This window comes from Carcharhinus amblyrhynchos, chromosome 7 (genome assembly GCF_965287045.1).
Source record: "Carcharhinus amblyrhynchos chromosome 7, sCarAmb.v2.hapA, whole genome shotgun sequence".
Taxonomy (NCBI): Eukaryota; Metazoa; Chordata; class Chondrichthyes; order Carcharhiniformes; family Carcharhinidae; genus Carcharhinus; species Carcharhinus amblyrhynchos.
The window spans coordinates 86,068,869-86,096,597 of record NC_137330.1 but is presented as its reverse complement, the minus strand read 5'-3'; the positions used below and the strand labels follow the sequence as shown (position 1 = coordinate 86,096,597).

At 42.1% G+C, this 27,729-nt stretch overlaps 1 protein-coding gene and 1 pseudogene across 3 annotated transcripts in view; both read right to left on the bottom strand.

Annotated features, from left to right (window-relative positions):
• The window catches only part of LOC145345100 (ensconsin-like), a 126,760-nt gene that overhangs the window by 70,412 nt on the left and 28,619 nt on the right, over nucleotides 1-27,729 (bottom strand). The window lies entirely within an intron of this gene.
• Nucleotides 13,703-14,092, bottom strand: LOC145345101 (small ribosomal subunit protein uS8 pseudogene; annotated as a pseudogene).

The window sequence follows — 27,729 nt, the reverse complement described above, 5'->3', positions numbered from 1 at the left end:
ATATAAATGCAAGTCTTACTTTCCATGAAATTTTGCTTCCACCGTCCTGAGATGCCGATGCCTATTTCAAGTATGCCTTAATATCTTTAGTAAGACGTCTCACAGGTTGAAGTCCAACAGGTTTATTTCGAATCACCAGTTAACCTGGTTGTTGTGAGACTTCTTACTGTGTCCATCCCAGTCCAACACCAGCATTTCTACATTAGTATCTTCACAATGTTATACACAGCATTTAGGAGATAATTATTAATCTTGCAAATACTACCCCTCACAACACATTTTAGCTAATCACAGAATATCCATAATTACCACCCAATAATCTGACCAGGCGTGGTTCAAAATTGCTCATTGATCTCTTCAATGAGTATTTTATCACATCGGAGCACTTGGTTGTTTGGCACCTCTGGCAATTTTGACTAGATGCTCTGGTCAAAATTGGAGTATTGACTGTACAGGTAGAGTGATTGCAATGACTGTGAGGTACCTACAATGGTGGACAAGAAAGCTCGATTGTGGCCAAAATTGAAGGCCAAAGTACAGAGCATTAACACAAACTAGATTTTAATTGTTGTCACTTCATTTTTCTATAGGAGTCTGTGAATCGACAGCATGCAGCTGAGAAACAGGGCCAAAGAAAAATCCTTGGAGGACTTGAAATATAACGGCAACTGGGGCAGGAAGGTAAAGCTATAGCAGAGAATTGTTTGGATATAACTGGACAGGTTAAAGCAGTTTCACTGAGCAAAGGAGAAGCATTGAAGGAAGATTGACATAGTTAACCACACAAAGGCTGTGAACATGTCAAGAAGGTGAAGGGATACTGGATTTCAGTCACTTTCTTGCAAGATATTAGGTGGAATTTTCCCATCTGAGGCCAAGTCCCATGACAGAGGCTGAAACATAGGAGTGTGTCCTGCTGCAGAGGACGGCAGGAAACCCTACTGTAACTTCTAGCTCAACCTTATTAGTTATGCACCTGGAGATTTTGCGACATATTGCATAGCTGAGTGGGCATGATGGCCCCCGCCCTTGAAAAGGTGCCCGAAATCACTGACCAACTACTAAAGAAACAAGACAGAAATGCTGAGGCTGGAAGATGGACCTCCACATGACACCAAATCCGGAAGATCCATTTGTAGATGCTCCTCCCAATCACTGCTTTGGTGTTCTTGAGTCCAGGGCTGTTGGTGGCCTCCATCCTGAACTCTGGAGGCAACCTTGGGCATTGCTCTGGTCCCAACTCCCATACACCACATTGTTCCAATATGTTCAGGATCAATATGTTTTCTTGCAGACATCACAGAGAATCAGGATTGTTGTGGGGATGAGGGGTGGGGAAATCCACATCCTGACAGGACTTCATCTTCATCCCATTAGCAGAATGCAATTCAGTTTCACACTCGTCTCCAGCAGATTTCCCAATATGGAAAAGGACTTGAGAGAACAGAGAAATTGAAAATAGGGTGGACTGAGTGATCAAGCGTGCATTTAAGGGCAGGGGCATAAAGTACTAATATATATGTGTGTGTGTGTGCGCGCGCGTAGTGCATGTATGTGATGGTGCGCACACGCATGGTGTATAGTGCATGTATGTGATGGTGATAGTGTGAGAACAAAACAAAAAACAATACAGCACAGGAACAGGCCCTTTGGCCCTCCAAGCCTGTGCCAATCCTGTGTTCATAACTAGGTCATCTGTTTGTATCCCTCTATTACCAGTCTGTTCATGTGGCTAAGTCTTAAATGATCCCAACATGTCTGCCTCAACCACCTCGCTTGGTAGTGCATTCCAGGCCCCCACCACCCTCTGTGTAAAAAAAAAATCCCCCGCGTATTTGTGATAAACCGTACCCCCTTAATCTGAACTTGTGACTTGCTGTGTTTGTCATTTTTGACCTGGGAAAAAGCTTCCAACTGTTCACCCCAACTATGCCCTTCATAATTTTATAAGCTTCTATTAGGTCACCCCTCAACCTCCATCTTTCCAGATGGAACAACTCTAGTTTACTCAATCTCACTTCATAGTTAATACCCTCCATACCAGGCAACATCCTGGTTAAACCTTTTCTGTACTCTCTCCAAAGCCTTCAAGTCCTTCTGGTAGTGTAGCAACCAAAACCGGGTGTTAGTGATGGAAAGGTGGTAGGAGTGGAGGATCTCAATGACATTGTTGTTACTAGAAAGTTGGTGCTCGACAGACTGGAGGGACTGATTGTGGACAAGTCCCCAGGACCGGATGGAATGCATCCGAGGGTTCTGAAAGAAATGGCAGAGGTGATAGTGGATGCCTTGGTGGTTATTTTCCAGACGTCGCTGGATTCCGGGGAAGTGCCGGAAGATTGGAAAGCGGCTAATGTTACGCCGTTGTTTAAGAAGGGTGCCAGGCAAAAGGCAGGGAATTATAGGCCGGTTAGTTTAACGTCTGTTGTAGGTAAAATGTTAGAATCCATCATCAAGGAGAAAATAGCAAGGCATCTTGAGGGGAATTGCTTGATAGAGCAGACGCAGCACGGTTTCGTTAAGGGGAAGTCGTGTCTGACAAATTTATTGGAGTTCAATGGGATGTGTCTAGGGCGGTGGATAGAGGAGAGCTGGTGGATGTGGTCTTTCTTGATTTTCAGAAGGCGTTTGACAAGATACCTCACAACAGGTTATTGCAGAAGGGGGCATGGAGTTGGGGGTAGGGTGTTAGCGTGGATAGAGGATTGGTTGTCAAATAGGAGGCAGAGAGTGGGGGTCAATGGGTTCTATTCGGATTGGCGGTTGGTGACTAGTGGAGTGCCCCAGGGGTCGGTGCTGGGGCCTCAGCTATTTACCATTTATATAGATGATCTGGAGGAGGGAACCGAGTGTATGGTGTCGAAATTTGCTGATGACACCAAGATGGTGGAAATTGCGCGGAGGGTGTAGAGAGTCTGCAGAAGGATCTAGATAGGCTGGGCGAATGGGCCAGGAACTGGCAAATGGAATTTAATGTTGGCAAGTGCGAGGTGGTCCACTTTGGTAGGAAGGACTATTACTTACGTGGCAAAAAACTGCAGCAGGCGACGGTGCAGAGGGACCTCGGGGTCTTTGTGCATGAGCCGCAAAAACCCAGCCTGCAGGTGCAGCAGGTGGTCAGGAAGGCTAATGGGATGCTGGCCTTCATAGCGAGGGGGATTGAATATAAAAGTAGGGAGGTCTTGCTGTGGCTGTATAGGGCATTGGTGAGGCCGCAGCTGGAGTACTGTGTGCAGTTTTGGTCGCCTCACTTACGCAAGGATATTTTGGCCTTGGAGGGAGTGCAGAGGTGGTTTACTAGGCTGATGCCAGAGTTGAGGGGGTTGAGCTATGAGGAGAGGCTGAATGAACTAGGCTTGTACTCGTTAGAGTTTACAAGAATGGGGGGTGATCTCATTGAGACGTATAAGATGATGAATGGGATGGATAGGATAGAGGTGGACTCTTCCCGCTCAGAAAGGACAGTAGGACTAGGGGGCACAGCCCCAAGGTAAGGGGGGGGGGGGGGGGGGGGGGGGTGGTTTAAAACGGAGTTGAGGAGGAACTTCTTCACTCAAAGGGTGGTGAATCTCTGGAATTCTCTGCCCATTGAAGTGGTGGAGGCTGCCTCGCTAAATATTTTTAAGACGCGGGTTGATGGGTTTTTGATAAGCGAGGGGATTAAGAGTTATGGGGAGAGGGCGGGAATGTGGAACTGAGCCACGACAGATCAGCCATGATCTTATTGAATGGCGGGGCAGGCTCGAAGGGCTAGATGGCCTACTCCTGCTCCTATTTCTTATGTTCTTATGTCCTTAAAACTGGATGCAGTATTCCAAGTGTAGCCTAACCAACGTTCTATATAACTGCAACATCATGTGTCAACTTTTATGCGCTATGCACCATCCAATAAAGGCAAGCATGACAAATGCCTTCTTCACCACCTTTATCACCTGTGCTGCCACCTTTAAGGATCTGTGGACTTGCACACCCAGATCCCTCCGTGTCTCTATATTCCTGGTGGTTCTGCCATTTGTTGTAGTGGAGTGCGTGGGGTACATACAGGAGTAAGCAGTTTGTTATAATAGGGATAAGAGTTGAGAGAGCAAAACATGGCTCTGGCAGGTAAAACAACGCATGGCATTGAGAGCAGGAAGATAAAGAATCTAGGAAAACATGACGACAGTTCCAGAGCACAGCAGGGAGGGATGCAACAGCAGTAACCAAGGGTAATGGAATTATGCTGGGATGAAGAAAATCAGTTAGATTAAGCTGTATGATAACGATGCAAAAAAAGTGTTTTGTAAAGTGATTAGCCTTTATAGGAAGGAGTATAGAGTATAAGAGCTGGAGTCTAATGTTGCAGTAGTATAGAACATTGGTTAGGCCGCATTTGGAGTACTGCATCCAGTTCTGATCACCTTACTACCGGAAAGACATGGAGACCCTGGAGACAGGGCAGAGGAGGTTTACCAGGATGCTGCCTGGTATGGAAGGACTGGGTTATGAGGAAAGATTAAGCAAATTGGGGCTGTTTTCCCTTGAAAGAAGGTGACTGAGGGGAGATCAAATAGAGGTGTATAAGATTATGAAGGATATAGATAGGAAAAAGCTTACCACTGTTTACTCTATGTTAGGAACACATTACGAGGGGCCACAGGCTTAGGGTGAGGGGGGCAAGGTATAACAGATGTTAGAGGGAGGTTTTTCCATGCAGAGGGTAGTGGGGTATGGAATGCTCTGCCAAGCAAGGTGGTGGAGGCAGGCATGCTGGAGTTGTTTAAGAGTTACTTAGACAGGCACGAGTGGGTTGGAGATGGAGGGATATAGCAGATTGTTTTAAATAAAGGTTCAGTAGCCTTGGGACGTCCCTGGTAACGTACAAGGATGTGGATGATACTAATGTTTTTCTCTTTTAATTCACAGATGCTTCAGTCCGCCTTGTTGTCCAACGAGGGACATATACGCGATGGGTCGTACGAGGGCTGCTCTTGGTTGTTTCGAGAATAGCCTAGTACTTCATGTCGTTAGTGTATGCTTAAACTGGACCAGATGCTGGGCAACACGACAGCTCAGTGACTATCACTGATTGCTGTGCAGACACATGGATTTGGGCCAGTGTCTGTGGGAGTTTGTGCATTCTCCCTGTGCTTGCGTAGGTTTTCTCTGGTTTCCTCCCACACCTCAAAGATGTGCTATTAGGCTGATTGGTGTAATAAATTGTCCCTAAATTAGTTTTCCCTCAATGTGGAATGCCATAAGCATAGATAAGGGTCATGAGGGGGACTCGTAATGTGAAAATGGCGGCGTGGGCTCGTTGGACCAAAGGGCCTGTTTCCCAGGCTGTTTTGTTCTTTGATCTATAAACGTGAAAACAATAACAAATTTTCTCACCACCAACAATAAATGTTTTCCATGTCAGTGTGCTTTGAGGCTAAGTTATTTGCTTACTTCATTCATTTCAGATTACATTCCTTTTCTGGTTAGCACACTAATAAATTAATGGTTTTAACAAATTAAGTACCAAAGATGTTAGTTACCACACAACTTGTTACAATAAACATCCAGGTCACTTTCAATTTGTCAATTATTTCAATAAAGTATAACTGCAGTCCTATTTTTCAACATGGCAAGTATCATAAAAAGAAGCTTTTTCACATTGTCATTTATTTATAAATATTTCTCTGTAGAGCACAGGTGCAACTTACAAACATGTCATAGGTTCACATGTCAATTAAATCAGCAAACTGAACTATAGTGAACAATTCAATGAAAGACTGAACGGCTCCCTTGATTGCAGGACAAATTTATTTAATGAACAGATAAGAAAAAAAAAGCTAAAGATTGCCAGGTCTGATCCCCAAGCAGTCTGTGTTGAGTTAGCTGTTCTCTGAGCTTTGTAATTAGTTACAGCATTCCTAGCTAATCGTTTACTTAAAAGAAGTGGAGAACAAAAAGAAAAGCCATAGCAATCTCCCAAACACTACCTGACTTACTCCTGCAGTCTTCAAGCCCAGTAAGAAGTCTCACAACACCAGGTTAAAGTCACAACACAGGTTTATTTGGCAGCATAAGCTTTAGGACTACATTTTTTTTTACACAAAAAGTTGTGATGTTCTGGAAGGCACCACCTGAAAAGGTGATGGAAGTAGATTCAACCTACCAAGTGAATTGGATACACGTTTCAAAAATAAATTTGCAGCACTGAAGAGCACCAAATTGGATGGCTCTTTCAATAGGCAAACAGGTATAATGGGGTGAGCAGTCACCTACTGTGCTGTATGATTCTATGAAGTGTCCCTAAATGGCAGCTGTATAATGGACGCCCCAGAAGGCCAGCATGTTTGTGCCATTATACCACCAGGAGAAAACATATGGAAAGAAAATAGCAGAATAATTCAGGATTGCAGCTTCATTTTTTATTCAAGATGAAGTTTAAAGACAAGTAGTCAGCACATCTCTTGTTTATTAACATCCTGACATTTTTGTGTGCTTTAGAAACATTAAAAAACATATGCTTTTTCTTTCCAATAATATCCATCCTCAAAATGTTTTCACCAAACAAGAAAAGTACTTCCAATGCAGCACATTGCTTAAATCTAAACAAATTTAACACATTAATTTCACAAAATGGATAAGTTTTTTCATAGATATACAAATAAAAATATACAGGAGAGGAAGACAGGCACGCTGGACTCAAGTGTGGTCATTCCTTGGAGTGCCCTGTATAAATAACACATTAATGAAATTGGTGGACAATCAATGATATTTTCCACTTGAGCCATCAATGCGATGATTCTTCCCAAAATACCAGTTAATAGTTCTGGTCAATGGCCTTCATTGAAAAACTGTATTATATTTTTTATGAAGGAAAAATTGTATTAGATAGCTAGAAACAGAGTCAAACGTACTTATTTTGTTACCCTTTCTGAAGAAACTCCCAATAAAAAGGAAAATCACGTCAAGCATTGTGAAAATCCTTCGCTGTGGATAACCACCATAATCTGGAGGAGAGGCTCCTGGATACCGACGATCCCTTGAGCAATGCCATCAGGAGTTCCTTGCACCTAGTTAGGTGTCATAGCTGGCCCAAGTGAAATGGAGGTGCCAGAAAAGTGCAATGTAAAAAATTCCTGAACAGCAAATAAACAAAAGGAAGACTGTGCGTCTCATCAGTTGTGAAGGTGATTGCAGTGGCAAGGTATCTTGGGTAGTTTGACACTTTATGGAAATCTGATCACCAAGCCACTGTCCACATGCCCTCAAATGATGGTGCGCTATAGTCCCATGTTAATTAAAACCACATGCCAAGGTCTAATTCCCCAATCCTGTGGTAATGGAGGGCTGGCAACAGAGAAGGGCTGTTAACCTGGGAGTCCCTAGTCCAAGAATCTTCACACAAGTGACAATTGCATGAAAGTTACTGGACATCTCTTTTGGAATAGAGGTGACTTCAAGCAATAGCATGTGTGACTGAAGTGTCCTCTTGAGGATACCCAAATGGGGAGGGGGCTAGAAAAGGAGCCCTAACAAGTGGCTTTTCCACTCTCTCCTGGCTGAGGAACTGTACCGAGTGAGAGAGATCACCATCTTTCTAGATCCCAATACCTGGGGTACACAGATCCTGAACTGAGACAAAACGAGAGCACTTCTCAGATGACAGCACAGCACAGCACATGAACGTATGTCACCATCCAAAAGCGTTTGCACAAAATCCACTGAACTTGGTTCAAAGTTTATAAGTCTGTAAGCGATTTGACAAATTAGGTGAAAAATAAACATCTTTTTTCCTGACCAACGACTGATAAAACAGAATAGATCTTTGTTACTTCTACTTTTCAAATTTGGACTCTCCAAACAGGAATCAGGCTTTTAGAAATTGAGGACCTAATTCAACAATTGCCAACAGCTATGGGACATATGGAACAAGGGGTAAATTCTGCAATGTGTACTGTCATCTCTGTAGGTAGTTTACAACTTTTATAGCTGAAAGTACGCTCTTGCAGATTGTCCATTGAGGTATGACTATGTTCTGTTCCAGCCAGCAAAGTTAACTCTCCTTCAATTCTGGAGCGCTAACTTCTGGAACGGAAACATGAATATAATGTAAATAGAGGGATACAGTCCCTGGAAGGATAGGGGGTTTTGGTTCAGTCAGGCAGCATGGTCAGTGCAGGTTTGGAGGACCCAAGGGCCTGTTCCTATGCTATAATTTGCTTTGTTCTTTGAAAGGCAGAAAAATAGTTGGTTAAACAGCTTAGTTTAAAAAGCATAATGCTTTTTTGAACAGCAGAACCAGAAAGCATAACTAGATGAAGGCTGTTTCACTTATTCTAAATAAATAAATTATTCTCAATAAAGCTTGAACAGCCAGTGTTTTTCCATTTCAGTTGTTTGCAGCAGTAAAGAGTAGTGAAGGTTCTATAATGTGGAGATGCCGGCGTTGGACTGGGATAGGCACAGCAAGAAGTCCCAACACCAGCTTAAAATTTAACAGGTTTATTTGGTAGCACAAGCTTTCGGAGTACTGCTGCTTCATCAGGTGAGATTCTATGATTCAAGGTTGATTTAATTAGATGAAATTGTTCTAATTATTTCTATTAGTTTGATTATATCTATGCTCCTTTCACCACTGTACGTTTTTGTATTGTTTACAAAAATCACACAACTACAAATACTTACACTGGGATAATATTGAAAACTTGAATTCATTCACAATGCATAAAGTTGGAAGAGCTGATCACAAATAGACAAGTAACACTTAGTTTACACATGACAGATATTCCAAGCACGTCAGATTAGAAATTACACTTCATGTTCACATTACACTAAGTCTGATAACACTGCACTGCAAATGTTGATATTCACTACCTGTAAGCCACCACAAATATGGGATACAAATTTTTAAATAATGTTTTCAGTTTCCTTGTGAAATGATAAGTTGCTCTTTTCTGAAACACGAGGAACACATGCCAGTCAAGCATGATTGCAATGGCAGCTTTGCAAGTGTAAATCACATCCAAGACAAAATGGAAAATATGTCAAATAAAAAGCTCCTGATGTGACTCATTGCAGCCAACACAAAAATATTTATTTCCTCAATCTTACGGCTGGAATCTTGACTATCGTGTGGGAATGGCGATGTGTGCTCAAAATCCAGAGTTTTGATTCTCATTTAGCGGAGTGATGCAGAACACACTGCAGAATGCCAGGAATCTTATTTTGATTCATTAGCAAACACTCTAGATATTGAGCCCATAACGAAAATTCGGTATGCACTATTTACAACAGCTCGACTTAAGTGTGAACCTGGTGCCTTCGCCTCTGAGGGGGAAATTGGAGGCGAGCGTTCAGGCAGCCATTTACCCTCAGCCTATCCAATATTCAAGGGAACCAGGGAGAACACCGGGAATACACAAGTACAGCTTTAAGGGTCACTCTTGCCATGGGGGAGGGTGGGGGGGGATGGGCAGATGTTATTCCTACCAAAGTGGACCACCTCGCACTTGCCAACATTAAATTCCATTTGCCATTTCCTGGCCCATTCGCCCAGCCTATCTAGATCCTTCTGCAGACTCTCCACACCCTCCGCACAATTTGCTGTTCCACCAATCTTGGCGTCATCAGCAAATTTCGACACCCTATACTCGGTTCCCTCCTCCAGATCATCTATATAAATGGTAAATAGCTGAGGCCCCAGCACCGACCCCTGGGGCACTCCACTAGTCACCATCCGCCAATCCGAATAGCACCCATTGACCCCCACTCTTTGCCTCCTATTTGACAACCAATCCTCTATCCACGCTAACACCCTACCCCCAACTCCATGTCTCCTGACCTTCTGCAATAACCTCTCGTGAGGTACCTTGTCAAACACCTTCTGAAAATCAAGACAGACCACATCCACTGGCTCTCCTCTATCCACCGCCCTAGACACATCCTCATAGAACTCCAGTAAATTTGTCAGACACGACTTCCCTTTAACGAAACCGTGCTGCATCTGCTCTATCAAGCACTTTCTCTCAAGATGCCTCGCTATTTCCTCCTTGATGACGGATTCTAACATTTTACCTACAACAGACGTTAAACTAACCGGCCTATAATTCCCTGCCTTTTGCTTGCCACCCTTCTTAAACAACGGCGTAACATTAGCCGTTTTCCAATCTTCCGGCACTTCCCCGGAATCCAGCGACATCTGGAAAATAACCACCAAGGCATCCACTATCACCTCCGCCATTTCTTTCGGAACCCTCGGATGCATTCCATCTGGTCCTGGCGACTTGTCCACAATCAGCCCCTCCAGTCTGTCGAGCACCGCCTCTCTAGTAACAGTAATGTCATTAAGACCCTCCAGTCCTACCACCTTTCCATCGCTAACACCTGGCAAATTATTCACTTTGGTAGGAATAATGGTAGGAAGGATTATTACTTAAGTGGTGAAAAACTGCAGCAGGCGACGGTGCAGAGGGACCTCAGGGTCCTTGCGCATGTCGCAAAAACCCAGCCTGCAGGTGGTCAGGAAGGCGAATGGGATGCTGGGCTTCATAGCGAGGGGGATTGAATATAAAAGTAGGGAGGTCTTGCTGCAGCTGTATAGGGCATTGATGAGGCCGCAGCTGGAGTACTGTGTGCAGTTTTGGGCGCCGTACTTATGCAAGGGTATTTTGGCCTTGGAGGGAGTGCAGAGGAGGTTTACTAGGCTGATGCCGGAGTTGAGGGGGTTGAGCTATGAGGAGAGGCTGAATAAATTAGGCTTGTACTCGTTAGAGTTTAGAAGAATGAGGGGAGATCTCATTGAGACGTATAAGATGATGAATGGGATGGATAGGATAGAGGTGGAGAGACTTCCCGCTCAGAAAGGATAGTAGGACTAGGGGGCACAGCCTCAAGATAAAGGGGGGGCGGTTTAGAACGGAGTTGAGGAGGATCTTCTTCACTCAAAGGGTGGTGAATCTCTGGAATTCTCTGCCCGTTGAAGTGGTGGAGGCTACCCCGCTAGGTATTTTTAAGACGCGGGTTGATGGGTTTTTGATGAGAGGGGATTAAGGGTTATGGGGAGGGCGGGAATGTAGAACTGAGCCACGACAGATCAGCCATGATCTTATTGAATGGCGGGGCAGGCTCGAAGGGCTAGATGGCCTACTCCTGCTCCTATTTCTTACGTTCTTATGTTCTGAGAAAATGGAGGTTCAATGCGCTTCACCCTGGTGGTGTACAGGGGAAATAAATGTGGGGATGCAGGTGGTTGAGTCAGAGAGGGGACACTGGGAAGGAGAGCAGATGTTCACTCTTAGAATGGCAAACACTTGTGTGGAAGTCACAAACATTAAAAAAAGGGAGGAGAGTAAAAGGCCATGGTAGGACATCTCAGTTCACTGTGGTGTTCTCACTCTTTCAGTGTACGATTCAGGAGAATCATGGAGCCTGTGGAGTTGTCTTTCCTACTAATCACAAATGATCAGTAGATAATAGAACATTACAGCGCAGTACAGGCCCTTCGGCCCTCGATGTTACGCCGACCAATGGAACCAATCTAATGACCCTCTAACCTAAACTATTCCAATGTTATCCATACGCCTATCCACTGACCATCTGAACGCCCTTAAAGTTGGCGAGTCCACAACTGCTGCAGGCAGGGCATTCCACGACCTTACTACCCTCTGAGTAAAGAAAGTAGAGCCATGCTGCCACACATGCCCAGAATCAGATGTCTCCAGGTGTCAGGGAGCAGGGTCATAGGATCAACCTTGGAGTCAGTACCAGCCTCAGATCTTCTGGTGAAGGTACTCACACCTTCAGATATCCAACTCCAGTGCTGGAGAAGACTGCAGGGAACAGTGGACCGCCTTTGCCATATACTGCACAATCTGGTACTCCATGGAACTGGAGGAGACAATGCTGGTGGCCCACAGACACACCAAATTTTTCCACTAATGGCTCCTTCCAGGATAGCACAGGGGACCTCTACAGCATTTCCCTGTCTGCCACTCTTAAATGCATCAGACAAGGCACAGATGCCCTGTTAGAGGGGTTTTTCGACTTGGACTGGGATTAGGTGAACCAGGACACCAGGGTCATGGGGTTCACCCTCTGAGGGGATGTTCCACGTATAAGGTGTCACTGCACCCACATGGCTCCCAGATCACCACTGCAACAGGCATATTCATATAATACAAGGGATTCCACTCCCTCAATGTCCAACCTACGAGAGACCACACAATGGCTATGTGTGTGTCTGTTTCCCGGGGAGCACCACAAGTTATATCTTGGGTTGCTTGCAAATACCAGTCATTCTTGATAGAGAGCAGCAGCTGGAGGGATGGCTCCCCACTCAAAGTGGCTGATGACACTGCTGCAGAGGCCACAAACACCAGAGATTCTATACAATGAAGCTCATGTTTCAATATGCATACTGGTGGAGCAGGGCATAGACTGCTGAAGGTACTTTTCCAGTCCTTGGGGAACAGGGTCTCCTGCAAACCATAACATGCAGAGGGGAGAACACCTGGAAGAGGAGATTGGTGAGCACCACATCTTAAATGAGGAGGTTGTCAAGGAAGGAGAGAGGCACAATGAAGCTGAGGAGGTAGAGGAAGGTAGGGCTATGGACAGGACCAGTAAAGGACCTCCGAGCAAGGGAGAATCTTATAATATTTGATGTTGGGGATAAGCAAATGTAGCCTGAATTAAGCTCTCCCTCCAATGGAGGCCAGAGAAAACAAAGAATATGATGCCATCCTCAAACCATAACGTTGCATGTCTACATGGGCAGGAGGCCAAAGCCATTGTGCAGACTCCACAGGACAGTGATGACTACTTGCTGTGACAACAGATTGATACTCCTCTCATTATCAGCAATATGTCTGACTCCTGCCAGAGAGCTGAATGTTCCCCACCAATGAATGGGCACATTGTAGGCTTCATAACCAGTTTAAGATGAGCATCAGTGATGAGAGGCCATCAATTTAAAATTGGCAGACATAAGCAGGTGGTGTGTGTTGGGAGAATGTTCTCAATGCTTTGATACATCCAATGTCAGACAGAACATTAGTTCTTTCTTCAGTTATTTTCCCGGAATAGGTATATACAATGGGGAAGAAATAGGCGTTTGGATTATACTAATGAATATAAAGGGCCAAATCAAATACCAAACGTGTGATCTTTTGTTTAACAGTGAATTTGTCATTAAAGGGTAAAAAAGAAAAAGCAGCAATATGAATGGCACACATTAAAATATATAATCTAAAAATTGTTCTATGACAGCAGAATTTTCAAACGTTCAGTAAAACAAACTGTTCTGTCTCACGCATTTGCAAGTAACTTTAATGCTGATATATCTTGATGCACTTATAACAGAAACATTAGCTTCTGACAGTTTCTTTTAATTAATTAATTAATTCATGGGAAATGATTTCCCATGGCGCTGACATGTGCATGACTCAAACAGGAAATTAAAGGAATGATTTTTTTTTCTTATTTCAATTCAACTATTTCCATTTCAAAAATTCCAGACTATCATATGTGAACAAACAAACCACACTAAATGTTACAGCATTAAGTGTCACACAAGAAATTTTCATTTTTACCATGTGTTAACTGCAATACATTATGCAAGTGGAAAAATATGGAAATTTGATAGACATTGCAGTTAAAGCTATATATCCTATACAGCAACTTTTTTTTAATATAGTTTCAATGTTTTATTATAGATTGGTTTCACATCTTAGAAGAATCATCCTAGGATTTTTCCACCTGTATGTTTCTGTTTGGCCTCTTCATGGTCCATGATGCTAGTGAGGTCGTTAGAACGAGGTACCCAAACTGATGGGAAGGCAGTAGACCATTTTGCCATCTTTCTAGTTCCTTTACTTGAACATCAAATTTGGGACTAATGATACCGCACTTGATCAGTCTGCCTGTGAGATTGACAACTATTTTCCCACCCCTGTGGTCATCAATAATCTCAAACTCTTCAATGTATCCATGCTTCATCATTACAGTCAAGGATCTCAATCACTTTGGAGCATGGTTGGATGAGAACCTGGCGTTTTCCACATTTCTCTGCATTATTGATACTTGTCAGGGCATCGGCAAGAATATTCATGCACACCATGATGCCGCTGGGTCACATCACAGACATTACAATGTCTATAGGCAGAACAAAAAACCCACAAGTTCAATTGTTATAGTGTAGCTAACCTTCACTTTTACGTCATTCAACAAAACGGGACAACTTGTACAAAAAGAAAAGCTGGATGAAATGGTAGACCAATAACATGCACTTGAAGCAGTGCACCCAAATACATTACAAATCCCAGCATTATTTAGAACAAATGACTCAAAATGCATTCTATGGTATATTGGGTGAGAGAATTGGGGCATAGAAAAATATTAAAAGTAGGCGATTCAGTCTTCAAGCTTGCTCTACCAGTCAATATGATCACGGCTGATCCTCCATCTCAACACCATTCTCCAGCACTCTCCCCATGGGCTGGAGAGAATGAAAGGGTCCATTGTCTGTGAGACAACTTGTTGACAAGACCTTATACTCAGCTACATAAAAATCCAAAATAGTTCCCAATTTCCCATGCACCACTCCTGAAGTTCAAAGTTTTGACAAAGGGTCATCTGGACTCGAAATGTCAGCTCTTTTCTTTCCATACAGATGCTGCCAGAGCTATTAAGATTTTCCAGCATTTTCTCTTTTGGTTTCAGACTCCAGCATCTGCAGTAATTTGCTTTAATACTTGGTTCAGTATCACGAGTCACGAATGGTGCTGAACGTTGAACTTGTGATGGAAGGAACGTCATTGAAGCAGTTTTAGTTGTTTGGGCCTAGGATGCTACCCTGAGGAACTCCTGGAGCTGAGATGATTGACCTCCGAAAACCACAATCACCTTTCAGTTTTCTCGGTGTGACTTTAAACCGGTGGGGAGTTTTCCCCAATTCCCATTGACCTGTTTTGCCAGGACTTCTTGATGCCTTACTCTGTCAAATGTTCACCTGACGTCAAGGGCAGTTTCTCTCACCTCACATTTGAGGTTCATTTAATGGACATAATGAGCCAGAGAGGGAATGAGGGGAGTTAGAGAAATTCAAGAACATGCAAGTTCAGGCCTAGGGGAGCAGGGAGCTTTAGAGGAAGTTTGGCTCCAATGGGCTAATGTAAGGGAAGGGGTGAAGCAGACCAGATCTTGGTGACATAAGTTTAGAGGTGGAGAAGGAGTGAAGGTTTAAGGTGAGCATTTCCAGTGGATAACAGAAATCAGAAGTGATCTTTGCATTCCTGGATAATACTAGAATAGTGAACAGTTTTAGCATGTAAAAGATAGGCCTTTATATTGCTTTGTCGTCCATCCAGATCTGAACATTGAACAACAGTTTTTCATTCATTTACAGGATATGGCTGTTGCTGGCTAGCCATCATTTATTGCCCATCTCTAATGGCCCATTCAAAGATAGCAGTGGGCTGCCTTCTTGAACTGCTGAGGTGAGAATTCTAGTGAACCAGTGACAGTAAAAGAACAATGATATATTTCAAAATTTGGATGGTGAGTGACATGGTGGGGAACTTTCAGGTGCTGGTACTCCCATGTGCCTGCTGCCTTATCCTCCACAGGCAGTGCATTCCAGACTATCACTCAGTAAAAAATGTTTTTCCTCAAATCCACCGCCCCCCCACCCCATTTTTAACTTGTGTCCACCCGGAACTGACCCTTCAACTAAGGGAAATAACAGTTCCCTATCCACCCTGTCCATGCACACTATAATCTTGAACACCTCAAAACAGGTCACCCCTCAGTCTCAGTGCTCCAATGAAAACAATCCAAGCCTATCCAACTCTCTTCATAACTTAAATGCTCCATCTCAGGCAGCATCCTGGTGAATCTCCTCTGCACCCTGTCCAATGCATTCACATCCTTCCTATAATTTGGAAACCAAAACTGGACACAGCATTCCAGCTGCGGCCTCAAAGTTCTTTGCAACTCCATCATGGCCTCTCTGCTTCTGTAATCTACATCCTGACTGGTAAAGGAGAGAGCGCCATATACCTTTTTCAGCACCCTATTTACCTGCCTTTCAGCCTTGAGATTTTATGGACAAACATGCCAAGGTCTTTTGGGACTTCCCAGAGTCAGAAGTTTCACAGTATACTTGCATGTCAAATTACTCCTGCCAAAGTGCATCATTTCACACCTTTAAGGTTAAATTCCATCTGCCATTATCCGCCCATTTGGCCATCTCTTCTATATTTTCCTGGAACTCAAATCACTCAATGTCACTGTTAACCACTCAATGTTTGTGTCATCAACAAATTTACTGATCCTAACTCACCACCCACACCCCCCCAACAACGTACTCATCTATATAAAATGACAAAAGATAGGAAGCCCAGCACAGACCCTTGTGGTACATCACTGCCTCTAATCTCTACCCTTTATCTCCTACCACTAAGCCAATGACGTATTCACCTTATCAGATCACCCTGTATTCCAATGTGCATTAGCCCTCATACTTCTCCCAAGTGGGACTTTGTCAAAGGCTTTGCTGAAATCCATGTAAACTACATCCACCGCACTACCCTCATCCACGCAGTTACATGCTGAAAAAATTAAATCAAATTTGTTAGCCATGACAAAACCATGCTGACTATCCCCGATCAAACTTTGCCTCTCCAGAGGGCGATAGAGTCTCTCCTTCAGAACCTTTTCTAGTAATTTCCCAACCACAGACATGAAACTCACTGGTCTGTAGTTCTCTGGCTTGTCTCTACAACCTTTCTTAAATAGTGGGATTACATTAGCTATTCTCCAGTTCTCTGGCACCTCCTGTGGCCAGGGAGGAATTAAAAAATTGGGTCAGAGCCCCTGCAATTTCCTCCCTTGCCTCCCACAACAGTCTGGGACACAATTCATCTGGACTTGGAAATTTGTCCAATAAGCCACCAATACCTCGTCACTCCCTATGATTTTCTGTAGGACTTCTCCGTCTCTCTCCCCAAGTTCCAAAACTACCTCCTCATTCTCATGGATGAAAACAGACATGAAATATTTGTTTAACACCCTACCAATGTCCTTTGCCTCCACCCAGATTTCCCCCTTGGTCCCTACTTTCCCTGGTCATCTTCTCTTTGATATTCTTATAGAATATTTGAGGATTTTCCCTATTTTACCAGTCAGAGCTTTCTCATATTCTCTCTGCTCTAATTGATTTAAGCTTCATCCTACACTTCCTGTATTCCTCTAATAGCTCTGCAGACTTACTCCCCTTATACTTGTTAAAACCCTCTTTTCTCTCTCATTATACCCTGATCTCTTGTTATCCATAGTTCTCTGGGTTTGTTACGCCTTCTTATTACCACGGAGAGAACATGTCGGGTCATCGACTTCAGGAAGCTTAGTGGAGGACGTGCCCTGTCTATATCAAAGGGGATAAAGTCAAAATGGTCAAGAAGTTAAAGTTTCTAGATGTCCAGACACTAACCTATCCTGGTCCCTCCATGCCAATGCTATAATTAAGAAAGCCCACCACGGCCTCTACTTTTTCAGGAGGTTAAGGAAATTTGGCATTTTCACTACAGCTCTCACCAACTTTTACAGATGCACCATAGAAAGCATTCTTTCTGGTTGTATTACAGCTTGGTATGGCTCCTACTCTGTAGTTTCTTGTAGTCTTGAAGAAAGCCCAGTTCATGGCTATAATAAAACGAGGAGAGAAACAACCCTGGGCAAATCCAAACTGAGCAGCATAATGCTAAGGTGTCATGTAGGTTCCCGGATGAGTACAACCCCAAACTCAAGAAGCTTCCAGGATAAGGCTGCTTGCTTGGTTTCTACCCCTTGATTTGTTGTCACATGTATTAGCATACAATGAAAAGTATTGTTTCTTGCGCACTATACAGATAGAGCATACCATTCATAGAGAAGGAAACAAGAGAGCAGAATATAGTGTTACAGTCATAGCTAGAATCATAGAATCCCTACAGTGCAGAGGGAGACCAATCAGCCCATTAAGTCCACACCAACCGCAATCCCACCCCAGCCCCCATCCTCACAACCCCATAGCCCCTTGCATTTACCCTAGCTAGTCCTCCCGACACACCAAGAGGCAATTTTGCATGGCCAATCCACCCAACTTGCACATCTTTGGTCTGCGGGAGGAAACCCACGCAAATACAGGGAGAATGTGCAAACTCCACACAGTGATCCAAGTTGAGAATTGAACCTGGGAGCTGTGAGGCAGCAGTGCTAACCATTGAGCTCCATAATAGGGTGGACAGAAAGATCAATTTAAGGTAGGTCCATTCAAAAGTCTGATGGCAGCAGGGAAGAAGCTGTTCTAGAGTCACCTGGTACGTGATCTCAGGCTTTTGTATCTTTTCTCCCCCATGGAAGGTGGTGGAAGAGAGAATGCCCGGGGTGCATGAGGTCTTGAATTATGCTGGCTGTTTTGCGGAGGCAGCAGGAAGGAAAGACAGAGTCAGAGTCAATGAATGGGAGGCTGGTTTGCATGATGGTTTGGGCTACATTCACAACCTTTTGTAGTTCCTTGCAATCTTGAGCAGAGCAGGAGCCATACCAAGCTATGATACAGCAAGAAAGAGTGCTTTCTATGGTACATCTGTTAAAGTTGGAGTCATTGCTGACATGCCAAATTTCCTTAATCTTTTAAGAAAATAGAGATGTCAGTGGGCTTTCTTACTATAGCAGACAGGTTGGCAAAGACAAGGCCAACTATGTTTTTCCCTCTTGTTGGTTACTTTGCCATTTGGCACAGACCCAATCTAATATTGAAGACTTCTAGGGCCTGATCAGTTCAGTCAGTAACAGTACCAAGTCCATGATGGGCTCTGAAATCTCCCACCCAGGACATTGTGCCCTTGCCACCCTCTGTGCTTGTTCCAAGTGGTGTTTAAAAGGGAAGGTGACAGCTTAGGCGGTAAGAGAAACAAAGTATTTCAAAAATCAAATACATCAGCTGCTAAAAATTTTGCAACAGGTAAGCATGGCATTTAAAATAAACCAAGCACTGTTATATTTCTGGAGGGACAGAATTGAAAAGGGGGGAAGTTATGTTCAATCAGTAGTGATTGATGTTTAGACCACAATATCAGTTAACACAAAGAAATGATGATCATATGGCCTCATCGGCCTCCGCCATTCAGTATGATCATGGCTGATCTTGGGCTTCAACTCCACACGCTCCCCATATCCCTCAATTACCAGAGGCATCAAATATGTAAATATATTTAAGTCCTGAGATTGACAAAGATGGCCTTTACACGAGTGAAGAGTAAGTGGTGGGGCAGTCGCCACAGTGACTGGAGAAGAAGAGGAACACCATCCCCTGCATGTTCCCCTCCAAGTCACACACTATCCCAAATTGGAACTAGATCACTGTTGCTAGGTCAAAATCCTGGAACTGCCTTTCCTAAAAGCATTATAAGCATACCTACACTACGTGACTGCAGTGGTTCACCATCACTTTCTCGAAAGCAATTCAGAATGGTAAATAAATGCTGGCCTAATCACTAATACCCAAATCCATAAATAGATAACTAGAAGAAAGTCGATGAGCATGAGACATGTAGATGTTATCACATTTCTTTTAGAAAAAAAGGTTATTGCATTTACAAATATAGGACTAGGACACACAACTCCCTCCAAACATCAACATTTACAAGTTTCATTTTGAAATATATTCTGCTTTTCTATTCTCGGGGTGAGGTGTCTAAATGGCTATAAAATTGGCTTCTTGACAGAAGTCAGAGGGCGATTGTAGAGGGTTGTTTTTCAAACTAGACGCCCGTAACCAGCAGTGCACCTCAGGGATCAGTGCTGGGTCCACTGTTATTTGTCATTTATATTAAATGATTTGGATGAGAATATAGGAGGCATGGTTAGTAAGTTTGCAGATGACACCAAGATTGGTGGCATAGGGGACAGTGAAGAAAGTTATCTCCAATTGCAATGGGATGTTGATCAATTGGGCCAGCGACAAATGGCAGATGGAGTTTAATTTAGACAAAGGTGAGATGGTGTATTTTGGTAGATTAAACGAGGGGAGGACTTACTCAGCTGATGGTAGGACACTGGGGAGAGTTACAGAACAAGAGGTACATGTTCATAACTTCTTGAAAGGGAGTCACAGGCGGACAGAGTGGTGAAGGCGGCATTCAATATGCTTGGTGTCATCGGTCAGAACATTGAATACAGGAGTTGGGACATCTTGAAGTTGTACAAGATATTGGTAAGGCCACACTTGGAATACTGTGTGCAGTTCTGGTCACCCTATTACAAAAAGGATATTATTAAACTAGAAAGAGTGCAGAAACAATTTACTAGAATGCTACCAAGACTTAATGTTTTGAGTTATAAAGAGGCTGGATAGATTGGGACTTTTTTTTCCCTAGAGCATAGGAGGCTGAGGGATGATCTTAGAGGTCTATAAAATAATGAGGGACATACATCAGCTAGATAGGCAATATCTTTTCCCAAAGATAGGGAGTCTAAAACTAGAGGGCATAGGTTTAAGGCAAGAGGGGAGAGATACAAAAGGGTCCAGAGGAGCAATTTCTTCAGCGGGTGGAGTGTGTATGGAACAAGCTGCCAGAGGTAGTAGAAGCGGGTACAATTTGTCTTTTAAAAAGCATTTAAACAGTAGTTGTCCAAATGCAAATCTAATGGTGAAAAAAAAACATGCTTAACTGCACTAGCCAGTATTCTTTGTTCTTTTGTTGCCTCCCTGCAAATTTAAACCTAAACTTAAAACTGACAATACAGATTTGTTTATACATAATCTAAATTTAATTTATGATGGCAATAGTCCTACCATATGTGTTCATTTTGCGATCACTTGTTCTGCTTTTTCTGTTATACAATGGATTCAAAATGATTCAAGTTTCTGTAGAATCTCTGGAATTCTCTGCCCGTTGAAGTGGTGGAGGCCACCTCGCTAAATATATTTAAGACATGGGTAGATAGGGTTTTGGTAGTCAAGGGAATTAAGGGTTATGGGGAGAAAGCAGGAAAGTGGAACTGAGCCACTTCAGATCAGCCATGATCTTATTGAATGGCGGGGTAGGCTCAAAGGGCTAGATGGCCTACTCCTGCTCTTATTTCTTATGTTCTTATGTATATAATTGGATGGAAGGTTTTGCTTTGAATAATTCTATTCATTTTATAGACTTCTAGTTTCTAATACTTAAAGCAATTCATTGTGCACAGATCTGATGTGTCAACATAATGTTAAGTCAAGCTTAGTGTTACGTATTGTGTTCCACACCCATGAAGGCAGAAATCACTCATGGAAGTTGCATATTTTATTTGCATACAGAAAAGGTTTAGTTTTAACTGTAGTTCATGTGACTTTCTACCAGCCAAAGTAATTAAGTATATCCTAGATGTTTCAATGCCTCTCCTCCACAGTAAACAATAGAAATTGCATTTTCACATAGCTGTGCTATGTATTACAGAACTCAATCATAATTTTAAAATCACAACTAGCAATGTTGGAAAACTACTGATGCATGAAGAGACAATTCTCAGAGTGCACTGCAAATCATTAGTTAGTTTTGGCATGGTAAAATAGTACAACACTGTGCGTTATGACCCTTTGGTCAAAGTAACATTCAACATCCAGACAATGATTAATTTAACAAGCATTTGGTCTCCTGACACCCTGTATTATTGTCAAACTTGCACAAAGATATCTTTACACTGGACATGTCCTCCAATAAACCTTCATTAATATTGCAAATAAAGAACTTGTATCTTCCTTGTCATAAACGTATAACTGAACTTAGGCAATTTCTAGTCTCATCTGTGCTAAGTAGTTTGCAGGCACAAGTCCGTGACCATTTGTAGTGCGATATAGTGACATTCAAATCATAAACACTAACAGGAAAATAAAATTGAAGGCAAGAACGCTTGCTAAAAAAATGCCAGAAGGATTCTATTCTTCAAAAGTTTTAAATAGTGGCAATTATACTAAGATATTAAAATAGAACTGAAGTCTGAGACTGGCCTAAATCTGCAAAATCAAAACAAACAATGATGAGAATGAAATTACCAAATACACTTTCCATGTTTAATGGTTTCCCTAACAAATGAGAAAATAAGTTGCATCATTGTTTAAAAAGGGTCAGACCATTACAGGCCAGTCTATTTAACCTAGCTGGACAAAATGTTGGAAACCCTAAAGGACAATTTTAATCATTTAGAAGGGCAAAAATTATAATGGGTCAGTCAGCATGGATTTAAAGCAAGGTAGTTGCTGACTAAATTGGCTGAACTTGTTCGAGTAGTTAGCAAGGGTGTGTTCAAAAGGACAGCATGTTTGATCTATTAACATGGCTTTTAACACCACCCATGTGACATTCTGGTCTGGGTTAAAAGAAAAGTGGCAAGTTGGATCCAAAATTGGCTCAGTGGTAGAAAGGTAGTGGTGAATATTGTTTTTGTGACTGGGAGACCCTTTCCCTTTCTTTGCATGGCTTATATCAATGGTTTAGAATTAAAATGTTAAGAGCATGATTTAAAAAATTTGAAAAGGAGACAACAATTTGTTATATGACCAGTCATGAGAAAGCTGCAGGTTGCAAAAAAAATATGCAATTTGTCAGGTGCCAAATATAATGCTAACTGGAATTCAATCTGGAGAAACGAGAGGTAGTGCATTTGGGGAGGGCAAATAAAAAACACAAATGTTAAGTTACTGGACAATGTAGAAGAGCAGAGCTTAGGTATGTACTTTATGGATCCTTGAAGGTAGCAGAACAGATTGTTAAAGGTGGTTAAAAAGACAGCCACATGGGGTGGATTACTTTCATTAGATGAGGCAAAAGTCATTTTAACCCAGAGATGGCTCAAAGATTTACAACAAAGTTGCTGGTAATGGAAAATTTTTAATATGAGAAAGGATTTAGATCAGCTGGGGGTTTTTGCAACAAAGGAGACTGGGGAAATATCTAATTATGGTGCATATAATTACACTTGTCTAGATATGGTGGATAAGAAAGACTTGTTTCTGTCAGCAGAGAGAGGGGTCAATAATAGATTTAATAAGTGGTAATAGGATTTGGGGAGAATTGAGACCTGATGAAGAGTCACCCAGACTCAAAACGTTAGCTCTATTCTCTCTCCGTAGAGCTGAGACCTGAGACTTTTCAGCATTTCCTGCTTTTGTTTCAGCTCCCCTTGTTTTGTGCGTTGCATCATCACTAACATATTACTGGGTCTTCCATGACAGTTCACTGAAGCTTGGATGAGTTGTCTTATGTCATGAAAGCAGAGTTACTGACTTATGATCAAGTAGTCAAATTGCATTGCATGCATTTCTATATTTCTTGGGTGGAACATCCACACTTGGTTCTTCCACAATGTAGTGAGGTTCAAAACAGTTTGGGGAAAATGCCCAAGCTGCCTATGGAGGGAGGGTGGAGAGAAATTCAAGTGTTGCAGGGTAAGGTTGGGAAAATTTTTCAGCACACAGTGGAAATGAGATAAGTCCATAACAATCCAGCAACACCCACAATCTGTAGCCAATTTAAATTTTGTTTCCCTTTGTTGCAGAGTTATCGATTGAATCCGAAATTCCAGGGTAGCAAAAACACAATGCATGCATCTGATGCAGGAAGCATGTTTTACGATAGTTTTTAATATTACATTGTTTCTCGATGTCCCAGTTGGTAGATACATTTTTAAAGGGGACAGTACACCAAAAATTACTACCAATAATCATGGCAATTAGGTCTAGCAACATTTTTGATCAAACAAAAATGCATTTCTCTCATACCTATGCCGAAAAGAAAAATACTTACAGCGTCTTTTCTCCACCATCCCAGCAGCACATTTTGGTAGCAATGTACTTTGAAAGTGTAGTCTCTATATTAATGTAACATTTTTAAAAATGCATGGGATGTTTGCAGGCAAGATGAGCATTTGGTGATCATCCATAGTTGCCTCAAGTTGGTGGTGAACTGCCTTCTTACACCTCTAGTCCATCTGGTTCATCCTTTCTGCAGTAGTTTGGGGAACTTTAGGAAAGTCAAGAGTCAACCACATGCAAGCCAGATCAGACAAGGATGGCAGATTTCCTTTTATACTGTGAAATGGATGAATGTTTAATAAAACTGATAGCTTTAGTCACCATTACTGAAACTAGCTTTCAATTTCAGAAAATTCCACTAACTGCCATGATGGGATATGAACCTTTATCCCAGGACATTAGGCTCTCAGCTTTACTCGTGACATCACCACTATGCCATCAGTTATCTTTATATATTCCTTGAAGTTTTAAGGCAAGCCAGATTATGGAGAGGAATGGTGGGTTTTGGCAGCATCAAGAGATTATGATGGGGAGAAAAAGACACAGGTTAGCATCTAGCAAATCAGTGGGGGAAACAGTGATGGGAGATGGATAAAGAGGGGAGTTCCCACCATCTGGGGTGGAAGGAAATTCCATGTCATCAGCCTCTAAAACCATACTTTGACGAGTGCTAATATTTGTTTAGCTGTCTAAAATATTAACATTTACATATATTTCCTATTTTCATGTGCTTTTGCAGATATTACTACAAATTCCTTTGTCCACTGATGTGCATTATTTATGTAAACTCACCATTGATGATTACATAATCACCCATGAGGCTCCCACAAATTCTTTCCAAAGTCATTTTTCCTCATTCTGATAAATTGACTAGGAGTTCAAAATATTAAATTTCACATGATTACATTTATGCATGGAGTCATCTTTTAGTACCTTTAAAGATTTTAAGCAGGGTCTGACTTTTATCCTAAAGGCTAGGTTTGAATTTGATGCCTTTGGCTAGAACATGAACAAAAGTGAAAGCAGATTGCATATTCGGAGCATGTGCCACTCTGGGCAACACAGTCTGCTATCAGGCAGCATGACAGAAAATTTCAGAAGTGATATTCAACTTCATTGGTATTTATCACTTAAAGATCAGCAACTTTGTAAACAATCCCTTGTTTCAGTGAGTTATTAATACAGCCTACTTTTCACAACAATCAACACTCATGCCAAAATTTTCATGTCCAAGAGATAGAGAAAAAAGTCTAATTGAGGCTTATTTACAAATGGAATCTATTTTAATTGAAATCTTTCAATAGCAGTCAAATATGGTGTAACTTAAATATTTTTAATGGCAACTATGGCCTTGACAAAAGCTTACAATGACAACCCATTGACTGGAGTCAATGATAAAGATTTTGTTATCCACTCCAACACCACACTTCTAGAAACCCCCAAGTAACCACCCTTGGTACTCTCTCATCTGCACGTGATTCCTTGATATTATTAAAAAATAACTTTCGTGTGGAAAAAGATGACACCTTTCAACTGCTCCTTTGCCTCTAGTTTTTGGATGTTATTTGTTGGATGCCTAACATTGGATGAGCAGAAATTTCCTGCAATTATTTGCAAAACCAAAGCAATTAACTTTAGTTTCTGCCAAAAACTCCACCTCCTGGTCACTGAGGCTGATGATGTGGATATGCCGGCGTTGGACTGGTGTAAACACAGTAAAAAGTCTGACAACACCAGGTTTAAGTCCAACCATTTATTTGATAGTAAACACTAGCTTTCGAGGTTTCCCTCTCACTGAGATAGTGAGAGGGAAACCTCGAAAGCTAGTGACTTTGAGGCTGTACAAGATTGCTGGCAACCTCAGCATCCTATGTGGTCCAGAATTAAGCTTCTGTCGTCTTATTCTCTTCGTCACCGACATCACTCATCTGCTTTCGAATTCCTTAATCAAAGCATTTGTTACCATCTTTACATAACTATTCAATTTGTGAGCTGGCTTCCCACTTTGCACCCTCTGTACACAAATGTTCATCCATAGCTTTACTGTGTGTATTGTAACCCACAACAAGTCCTGTTCACCCATCACCCCATCTGCTTGCTGACCTATATGGCAGATGCAGTACAATGCAGCTAAGTGTGAAGTTATTCAAGGAAGAGCATAATTTAAAATAAATAAGTTGGGAAGTGTGGCATCCTTGAATACCAGTCAATGAAAATAAAGAGGCAGGGGTAGCAAGCAATTAGAAAGACAAATGGTATGCTGGCCTCCATAGCAAGAAGATTTGAATCTGCAAGTAGAGATAGGTGCCTTATTGCAGTTAAACAGGGCCTTTGTGAGACCACACTTGGAATACGCCATGCAGTTTTGGTCTCCCTACCTAAGGAAGGGTACATCTACCATAGAGGGTAGCAGAGGTTCATGAGGATGATACTGGGGTTGGCGGTACTATCCCACGAGAAGAGATTGTTTCAACTGGACCAGTACTCACTAGGAGTTTAGAAGGACAAGAGAAGGTCCGATTGAAACGTTCAAAATTCAACAGGACTGGACAGACTAGATGCAGAGAGAATGTTTTCCCTGGTTGGGGGAATCTAGAATTAAGGGACGCAGTCTCAGGATACAGGATAGACGACTTGGGACTGAAACGAGGAAAAGTTTCTTCACTCAAAGGATAGTAAACCTGTGGAATTCTGAATCAGAAGGTTGAGGAGGCCAAATCAATGTATTCAAGAAAGAGATAGATAATTATTTAGATTTTAATGGCATCAAGGAGTATATGGAGAAAGCCAAAAGATAGCATTGAGACAGAGGATCAACCAGGATCATATTAAATGGCAGAGCAGGTTCAAAGGGCCAATTAACCTGCTCCTGATCCTAGTTCCTACATTATATTGGCACCTGGGTGCCAAAATTCTCACCTTAGCTTTCAAATCCCTCCACAACCTTCCCAACATGTAATTTTTCCCATCAGATTTCTTGTGCATTGTTGATTTTCTAAATTCCAAAACTGCATGGATATTTTCTGCTGCTTATAGCCCAGGTTATTGAATTTCATCCCTAAAATGTCCACCTCTCTCTTTAAGATGCTTTTTAAAGTCTTTAACAAAGAAACAGGATATTTAAAATGTCATACAGGATCTTTATGTTTACAAAAGAGGCAAAAGAATTAAGAAAGGAAATGTTAAAATGTTATAAAACATTGATTCGATCCCGACTGGAGAAGTGTGTCCAACTCTGGAACGATAGCAAAGCCTTAGAGAGGGTGCAGAAGGTATTTATTAAAATAGGTATCAGGAACGTAGGGCTTCAATTACATGAGGAATCTGGACAAGGTTAGGTTGTTCTCCTTAGAACTGTGCAGATTGCAGAGATACTTAAGAGATTTTCAAAATCACGAAGGTAGATTAAATAAAGAGCAATTGTTCCAAGTTGCTGACGGGTCAATAACAAGATGATAAAGTTAACTGCCAAAAGAAGGGGTACTTTGACCCCGAGCTTCCTGTCCTTTTGTCACTTCAATTCTCCATCATGCTCCACCGACTTTTTTGTCCTAGGCCTGCTACACTGTTCATTACTGATGGAATAACCCTTTTGTGCCACTGATAACATTACTGCAGTGCAGGAGTGTGGTGACAACTGCTGTGTACACTAGCGCATTTGACGACTTGCAGATGTTTTTGTTGTCAAACACTCACTGCCTATAGAAGGCTGAGCTGGCTCAGCTAACCTGGTGTTGGACCTACTAGTCAAATGGTGGCCTGAGGAGGCTGCTGCCAAGATACATGAAGTACTCAATGTATTGAAAAATCTTTTGAACATATATGGAAAGTTAAATATTTGAGAAAAAGTGTGCTGATGAATTTTATTTTGGCAATATTCAAAGACAGACAAGTTTCTTGAGAACAGAATTGAAAAACTC